The sequence below is a fragment of the Glycine soja genome, chromosome 6 (assembly GCF_004193775.1).
Source record: "Glycine soja cultivar W05 chromosome 6, ASM419377v2, whole genome shotgun sequence".
NCBI lineage: Eukaryota > Viridiplantae > Streptophyta > Magnoliopsida > Fabales > Fabaceae > Glycine > Glycine soja.
Window position 1 is genome coordinate 23,427,380 of NC_041007.1, and position 9,089 is coordinate 23,436,468.

A 9,089-nucleotide genomic window follows, 5' to 3' on the forward strand; every position below is an offset into this window, starting at 1 on the left:
ATGAAAGAAGCAGTTGATTCTTGCAAAAAAGAATTTTCCAAGGACGAGAAATAATTGAAGGATCTTTCAGTTGATGGATTAAGTCAAATGACTCCTATGTAGAAGCAAGATGTTTTGATGTCTTGATGATGCTAAAGGATCAAGTGCTTCTAAGTCTTATCCAAGAAAATCAAGATATATGATCAAGTTTGATCTCTTTAGAATCTTTAGGAAGAAGTTTCCAAATTGAAACAAACAAAGGTTTGACCAAAGAATTCTATCATTTCAATTTGAGATTTGCTCTCTGGTAATCGATTACCAGTAGTTAAAAATGTTTTTATTCAAATTTTTAAAACCTGTAATCGATTACGTAAGTCTTGTAATTGATTACCAGAGGGGATTTTCAGAAAATAATTTCCAAGAGACATATCTGTTCAAATGTTTTATGAATGGCCATTCAAATGTTTTAAAGAGAGTTTTCATTGCCCAAACAGTTTTATCCTCTCGAAAGATCAAGAGTTTTTCTGAACTGAAATGTCTTATCCTCTCAAAAAGATTCCTTGGTCAACCACTTGCATATTCAATAAGGAATTTTTGATTGATCTTCATTGTACAATCTATCCCTTTTAAGAGAGATTTCTTCTTCTCTTCTTCTTACTTCTGAAAAGGGATTAAGAGACTGAGAGTCTCTTATTGTAGAGGATTCTTGAACACAAGGAAAGGGTTGTCCCTATGTGCATTGTTAATCCGAAAAGAGAGAGTGAAAGTTTAATTGGGGAATAATATTCGTATCTTAATTCAATCCCCTCTTCTTCTCAAGGTAACTGAGGCCATTTGTCCAACATCCTATTCTTGATAACTCACTTCTCTCTAAAAAGACAAACTTTCCAGGATGATAAAATGAGGTCACATGAACGTCTTGAAAGCACAGTCAATCAAATGTTTTTTTTTTCTTTTTGAACACTTTTATTTTATTTTATTTTGAAACTTATTTGTTTTGAACTTTACTCGTTGTTTTACGGCACCCCCACCAACGTGCAAGACGAGTAATCTCTGATTGAACAGTCTTGGAAGTCAACACTCAGGAGCGCAGGTCGCTTGAGCAAACAGACCAATGGCTTGCACCCACATTCCGGTGAAAGTTGAATAAGCAAACATACGTTTGTGAGAGGATGAGGGACAAAGATATCAACTTTATCCATTTCATTTAACATTGTAGCTGTGGTTTACAATAATGGCATAAACTTGGAAACCCTGATGAGTCATTAGGGACACCTAACAACAGCTTTCAAAATTGCCCCATGTGTGGCATCTCTTGTCAATGTCAGGATTTACACACAATTCTCCTCAAATTTCAGCCAGCCCGCATCAATTAGACCTTGCACCTTACGCTTCAGAGCCCTACAATGCTCAATGGAACGCCCCGGGGCTTCTCCGTGACAAGCACACGTTGCGTTCGAGTCGTATTCTCGGAGAAATGGAGGTTGATGAACCTTGGCTAGGGTTATGGCTACCATTGAATTATCAAGTAGATATGGGATCAAGTTTAGCATATGACAACGGAATTTGGGGTGAACCCTACAGGCTTTTTGCTGCAAAATTCCTTTTTGTTGGTGTTTTTTTTTTTTTTGTTTGTGCTAAAGGTGGTCTTCGTCATTGGAAGTGCGGTAGACAGACTTTGTGGTTGATTTAGGGATGGCCTTTGTGGATAACTGGGTGGTGGGGTAAGGAGGAGGTTTGTTATTGGCTGAGTAATGACATTGTTGGGTTGGTGGGAAACTTGGCCGTATAGGAATGGCAGTCACAGCATGGGTTTCTCCCTCATCCTCACCCTCTTTATTTGCCCCAGTTTTCTCAGTCGTCCTAGTAGAATGATCAAATTTGCCTCTTTTCGGACCCACATCGATCCTTTCACTGGCAAAGACCAAATCCGCAAAGCTTTTGAGGGTGCGTAGCCCACCATCTTTTCATAGTAGAGTATCGATAATGTGTCTATCATCACGATCATCGTCTCCCTTTCCATCATTGGGGGTACCACCTGGGCCGCCAGATCCCTCCACCTTTTGGGCGTGTTCTTTGAAAGATCCGTCCCCCTTTTTGCAAATGTTCTGTAGTTGCATCCTATCCGGAACCATATCAAAATTGTACTGATACTGCCTAACAAAGGCAACCATTAGGTCCTTCCAAGAATGGACTCGGGAAGATTCCAAGTTAGTGTACCAGGTAACAGCTACCCCAGTAAGACTTTCTTGGAAGGAATGTATTAGCAATTCCTCATCTTTTGCATATTCCCCCATCTTCTGACAATACATCTTTAGATGGTTCTTGGGACAAGTAGTCCCCTTGTACTTGTCAAGGTCCAGCACCTTGAACTTGGGAGGGGTGATGATATTGGGTTCTAGGAACAACTCTTTTAGGTTAGCAAAGACATAATCTTCACCTCCTTCAATGGCCCTGAGCCTTTCCTCTAGATGATCCAACTTTCCCATTTCTGCCATAGCATGAGGGTTTTTACTTGTCGTGGAATGCAAGAGGTGTAGTTGTGGGTGATACTGAGGGCCTTCCAAAGGGTTTTGTAGGGGTATACCACCAACTGCTTGCCCTTCCGTGGCATATCCGAGGCAAGGCTCGAAGTCGGCTAGATTGTGGTGGGGAATTTCATGTGTCCCCCCCACGGTTTAAGAGACATGTGCATGATCAGTTTGGGGTTGTTGGCTCTCAATGGGTATAGGAGTGGAGTTATTGACATTCTTATTGGGAGTGTACGCCACTTTGGGTAGCGTATAGTTGAGAGGCAAGCCATATGGCGGGAAGGCGTGCTCGTTTTGAATTTGTACATTATGGGGGCTGCCCGTACTTCCCAAATCTTTGCCTACCATATCTGAGGTTGGATGATTCATTTGGTTGATGCCGGATGGGGACATCAGGTTCACCTTAGCAACAACGCTGGTAGCGGCAATTGCAACCGCATTGGCTTCCATTATCTTCTTCACGCTCATCATGGCCTCCATCATTGTGGCCATTTTCTCTTTAATGGCCTCCATGTCGGCCTTCATCTTCTCTTGTATCTCCTCTACTTCACCCATTACTCTAGCTCTAGCACAAGTTCGGTGAGGACGCCGTAAAGCATGTTTTTTTTTTTTTGATAACAATGATTAAGTTCATTTTATTTTATTTTATTTTATTTTTCAAGGAAAGAATGCAATGAGCAATGCAACCAATGAAAAGCATGGATGTATGCGAATGATGTACAGTTGAAGATTGCGAATTTTTACGCAGGATATGGGGTTGAATCAATTTAGATTTTCAACATGGTCCATGACATCTTTGTCAAGGTGAAACTGGAAGTAACAAGGACATCAACAATCCTAAATATGTTTGGCAGTAGACGAAGCAGTGATGTGACTCGATTCATCTTTTGCCCCAATTTTGCAAGACGGTTACTTCCATATTTCAACTTGACTTGATGAACCTTTTTGTAAAAGCATGAGCTTGGTTCAACCCTATAATCCAAGGAATGGCAATTCTGATCGCCAATACTTCAACAACATCTCATAGGGATGAATGACTTGGGCATACTTTAAGCTTATGCACGGAAAATGTAATTATGAAATTGAGATGCCCGAAGAAACACCATTTCCTAGTTAACCATGCATTAGGTACCATGTTCAATTATTTTGTTTTTAAGTGAAACGGGTTTATGATCCCAACATGGTTGGCTCGTGGTGCCTAACACATGAAACTAAGAATGTAGTGTGAAGTTTCACGCTTCCCCCTTTTTTGTTTTTGTTTTGTAGAGGAAAACGCAAGGATGAGCAAACATGAAAACAAATGGTATGCAATTTTGCAGATCAAAAAGTTTGTTGAACGCATATGCATGATGATGCCATGACTCATGCAAAATGTGAGGCTGGAATATGATAACGGACAAATGCAGGATATGTCCATTATGATGTTATGAAGAGATGCTTATGCGATGCATGATATGAATGCATTTTACGGACACGAGAGCCCGGAAAATTATCTCTTCTTACTTGTGCATTTGGGGGCGCAGTGCCCCATGTGTACAATTAAGAAGGTGATATGGACCTTCCGGCTTCCCGTGACAAAGGACGAGACCAACATACAATGCATGCTAGAGATAAAATGCGGGAGTGACTTGATTCGCACTGATTTTTGGAGTAAAAACGTGGGATAAACTCATTTTATTCAAAAAGTTATAACTAGTCAAGATCTGAGCGACAATACAAACTTCCTAGCGGTTTCTAATCATATGGTCCATTAAGTCTATCATATGTTGACAATAGCTGAGAAGTCCGTGGATCTTCTTGGGGGCGGAGTAGGTGTCCGCCATTGCTTTGGCCTTGGCTAGCAATCGGGGAAGTTCTTGACTCCTGTTCAAAGTAAGAGCAAATCGGTCCGTCCACATTGTTGCCTCTTGGTGCCATGAATCAATTACCCTCTCCCTTGCTTCGCTTTCTGCTGATATCTTGGCGTACTCATCCTCTAGCCTTTGCTCGTGAGTCGCCGCTAGATTTAGCTTCTCTTTGCACTCATCGATGACGGCCCACATATTCCCTTCAGTCTCGCTTAACTATTGGGACAAATTTCTTTTCGACCTAAGGTAAGCCTTTAGCTCGTCCTTCAAGATCATGCCTTTGACCCGTGATGATTCCTTTCACCTCTTCGGAGCTTGAGCCCACTATTGCTGCCCTATAAAGCCCCTCAAAACTTTGCTTTGGTCGTGTTCTTCCTTTCGGGCCTTCTTGGTTTCTCATTCCAAGGCTTCATCGGTGGCCATATTGACATCCCTTAGTTCATCATACTCTTTTCAGACTTTGATGGCTATGGACTTGAACTTCTCTTCGACTACCCGGGCTCTTTCAAGATCTGCCTTAAGGGCTTGTACCTCATCACTTTCTTTCGAAGCTTTAACCTCATCGTCTCTCACAGTCTTTAGATTTGGGAGCCAATCCAATCCTTGTGTTCGGACTCTCAGCCACTTATGATGGCCGCCGATGATCCCATTACTGCTTCCCCTAAGCTCTCTGTCCTTTCTTCACGCCGCATCCCATGCCTTGCGAACTCCTTGGAGTACCCTCGCGTTGTGGTCACTGAAACCCCGTGCGATGAAAGGCGTGATGCTTTCATCTGATGGCACTCCTCTCATGGGGTAGCCAAGCTGTCTTATGGCAAGGACGGGATTATAATTAATACAACCCCTTGTTCCATCAAGGGAACATTTGGACATCCTTCGCATGAAGATAGAATCCTGATTCTTCCTTCCTTCTAGCGAGGGAACAAATTAACAGACGCCCCTCCATGCTAGCCAAGAGTTGGTCCCAATTCGCCTTTCCTTTTTCGATGCACGAGCGGTGACCTTGTAGCGGATAGACGGGCCTACCTTCTTGGAGAAAAAGGTGTGAAACTAACCACACATAGAGAGCCAGTGCACAACAAACAATTCTTGTGCTGCTCTTTTCACATCCCCGGTCGAACGTGTCATATAGGTCGGCTAGCATAGCGACAACCGGGCTTTCCTTGTGGTTATGATAGGCGAGAAAAGCGTCGATCGCTGCCAAGTCCACCAACCCATCCACATTCGAAAAGAGGACTCCTCCAAAGATCAACAGTGCGAGAACGTCTATGAACGGGGCCCATTCGTTTCTACCTGCCAAGATTCTTGCTTTTGCCTCCAAACATTTTCTCGGTATCCCGACCACCCCATTTTCGACTTGCTTTTGGTGGTCTAATTCCTTCGCCAAGATTTGGAATATTTTAGAAATTCTAGCTAATGAGGGATAGAACCCTGAGAAGAGGTATGGTTTCCTTCCCCCTAGAGGACATCCTAGGATTTCTTCGAATTCTTCCACCATGGGTGATAGTTGGAAGTCCCCAAAGATGAAGCACCTCAACGGCTGATCATAATACTGGGCGAGGGAGGCAATTGGTTCCATGGAGACTTCTACCCTAGCTAGGTCCCAAATGCTTACCATAAGCTTTGCGGAAGGCTTGCCGTTGACCCATTAATTGCCCCAACTTTCGTAAACTGGTGACCTCTAAGCTCTTGATTTTGACTTGATAAAACCTCTTTTTAAGCGAAGGCTTTTGACTTGATCCCATGTTTTACTAAAGTGAAATAAAATCTAGTGCGAATCAAAACTCCGACATCTATCATGGGTGGAATGGATGAATGCATGAAGGAATGCATATGACACGGATGCAATTTATGAATACGGGAGCTCGGGAAATTGTCTCCTTCTTAGATACAACGTCTTGGGGTAGCAAAGTGCCCAACGTATGTATTTAAGAAGGTGACACGGACCCTCCGTTGGTTTGCCCAAGAGAGGGGATTAAGACGGAACCCACACATGATGCACATGCGAAAGGTACAACACGGGGATGTACATAGTATGATACGATTCACTGAACATAAGCAAACGGGTATATGATACTTATGCATGGCAGTGTGAAAAATGGCACGCATTGTGTTTGCTCCGTGCCCCTATTTAAGGGACCTATAAGGGAGAGAACTAACTAGGCTTTTAGCAATAATCCCCAAGGTAGTCATATCTCTCTTGATGGTTTCTAGAGGTATCATCCCCTTCGAAGAACATATTGCAGCAGTAGGGACTACTAGCAACAATAAGTTTTCAAAGAGAAAAGCTCTAGATGAGGGTTCACTGTAATCAAGCAAGTCGGAGACCTAGCATGATCACAGATTCACCTCCACTCCTTATGTTCCCATGAACCCGGGTATAGGGCCCTTTTTCACTCACAGTGTGTGCAAATAGTGTTAGTGTTTCTGTGCATCAAATGAATAAATATTTACCTCATGCATACATTCTAAAACACACTAAAAGCAACAAATAGTTTATATACACAAGAACATAAAACAAATAAAGGGAAACCAACAAAGGAGAAAGTCATGATAAAACATTGCACAAGATTAAATGGCCTAACTCTCTAAAAAACAGTCCCCAGTGGAGTCGCCAACTGTCGCAACCTACCCTTCGGCGGGAGGGCGACGCGAGACTCGCGGGATGCGTGTTCCACGAAAGGAATACGCGCGGAGTCGCCACCAACGTTTATTTGAGGAAAACGTCGGAAAAACCGGAAAAGACGCGATCTACGAACTTTTAAGTGAAAGGTTCGGGAGTTGTATTTACGCACAGGGAAGGTATTAGCACCCCACACGTCCGTCCCAAGGGACGGCAGCCTTTAATCGAATGTGCAAACATGACTTTGATTTTTATGTTCCCTTTTATGTTCTTATATCCTTTATACCCTTTTTATATTTTTTCTTTTTTGTGGTCGACAAGGGTGTTTCCCTTTGCTCCTACGTATTCCTCAATTTGTGATGAGGAAATCAGACCTACGTAGTTCTTTTTTATCAAGTGATTCTTTTTTACTTAAGTGGTGATCATTTTAAGGCGTTGGACCTTAAAAATGATCCATTTTACTTAGTGAGAAATTGAAATGACAAACTTCAAAAGCCTATTTTTGTGGACGAGCTTGACTAGGCGAGTTGATTTTAGCCTTAGTTTCACTTTAGTTATTAATCAATTCGATTAAGAATGAGAAATCCCAAAGAGAAAACGTCCGATTGATTTTCCGCTTTATTCTACTAAAAAGATGTTTTTTGATTATTATATTATTTTTTACCTCTTTTTGATTTCCAACGTGGTTACGGCACGACCGAACGGTCGGAATTTATTTTAACCGAAGTTAATGGATAATACAATTCAAACGTTCGGTGGAAATTTATTTTATTTTTAAGTTAAGCGAGAAATGACTTAAATAAAATGGCTTAAGCACGTCAAGAGGGGGTATAAAAAGTAAACAAAACGAGAATAAAAATGCACGAAACACAATGTGGACCACTACGGGTACATAGAATGAATCGAAAAGCTTGGTTCGAGGTACTTACCCGTTGAAGATCGAAGAACGATGAAGAACGAATGAAGAACGTCGAAGAACGGTCGAAACCTTTGCGAAATTCTTCACGGAAAACGTTACGGAAACGTTTCGGAAGCGCCTCGGTTTAGATTTTCTTCACAGAAACAATTTTTCCAAGCAAATTCGAAAGAGAGAGAAGTGCCTAAGGGGCTGAACCCCTTCCTTCTTGCCTTCCTCCCCTATTTATAGCAAAATAGGGGAGGTGGTTGCCGCCCAGCTCGCCCAGGCGAGCTCAGCTCGCCCAGGCGAGCAGGGTTGCTTCCTCCAGAAGCAACCGCCTTCTGGAGGAATATTCCAGAGGGCCTAAGTGGGCCTGGGTGCTATTTGCACCCCCATTTTTACTAAGTACACCCCCCTCTGCTGTTTTTTTGGTGATTCTTTTTTCGTAAAGTTACGGAAACTTACGAATTTCGTAACGATACTTGTTTTCTTTCCGTAATGTTACGGAACCTTGCGGATTACATAATCATCCCCTTTTTGACTTACGGAATGTTACGGAACCTCACTTAATTATGCAACGATGCTTCCATTTGATTTCCGGTGTGTCACGGAAACTTACGGATCGTGCATCAATATTTTTTTGGTTTTTCGGCATGTCCTGGAATTTCACAAATTGCCTAATGATGGATGCCAAGCACCTCACAAGGACCAAAGAATGGTCGCACGTCATCGAGCAAAGGTCCCCGGACGAAATTAGGGTATGACAAAGTCTATCCTTGTTTTGACCACTTCTCCTTCTTGATTGAGTTTGTTTTTGAACACCCATTTAGTTCTAATCATTGACAAATTCTTAGGAGGAGGAACAAGATTCTAGACTTTGTTCTTGGTGAATTGACTCAATTCTTCCTTCATGGCTATCACCCAAGAGTCTTCACTCAGTGCTTCATCAATGTTTTTAGGCTCAATGGTTGAGAAAAGATCCATCGTTCCTCTTTCTCTGTTCAAAGAGGCTATTGTTTCTACTCCAAAAGATGTTTATCTAATGATTAGGTTTGGAGGATGTAAGGAGACAATCTCCAATCTTTGGGCATATTAGATTCTATTTTCTGTTCTGAGCTTTGCCTTTTTAAACTCTACCTTTATGAGCCTTTCCTTTCTAAGCTTTTCTGGGCTACCTTTAAAGGATCTCATTCATTTTTCTTTGGGTCTTC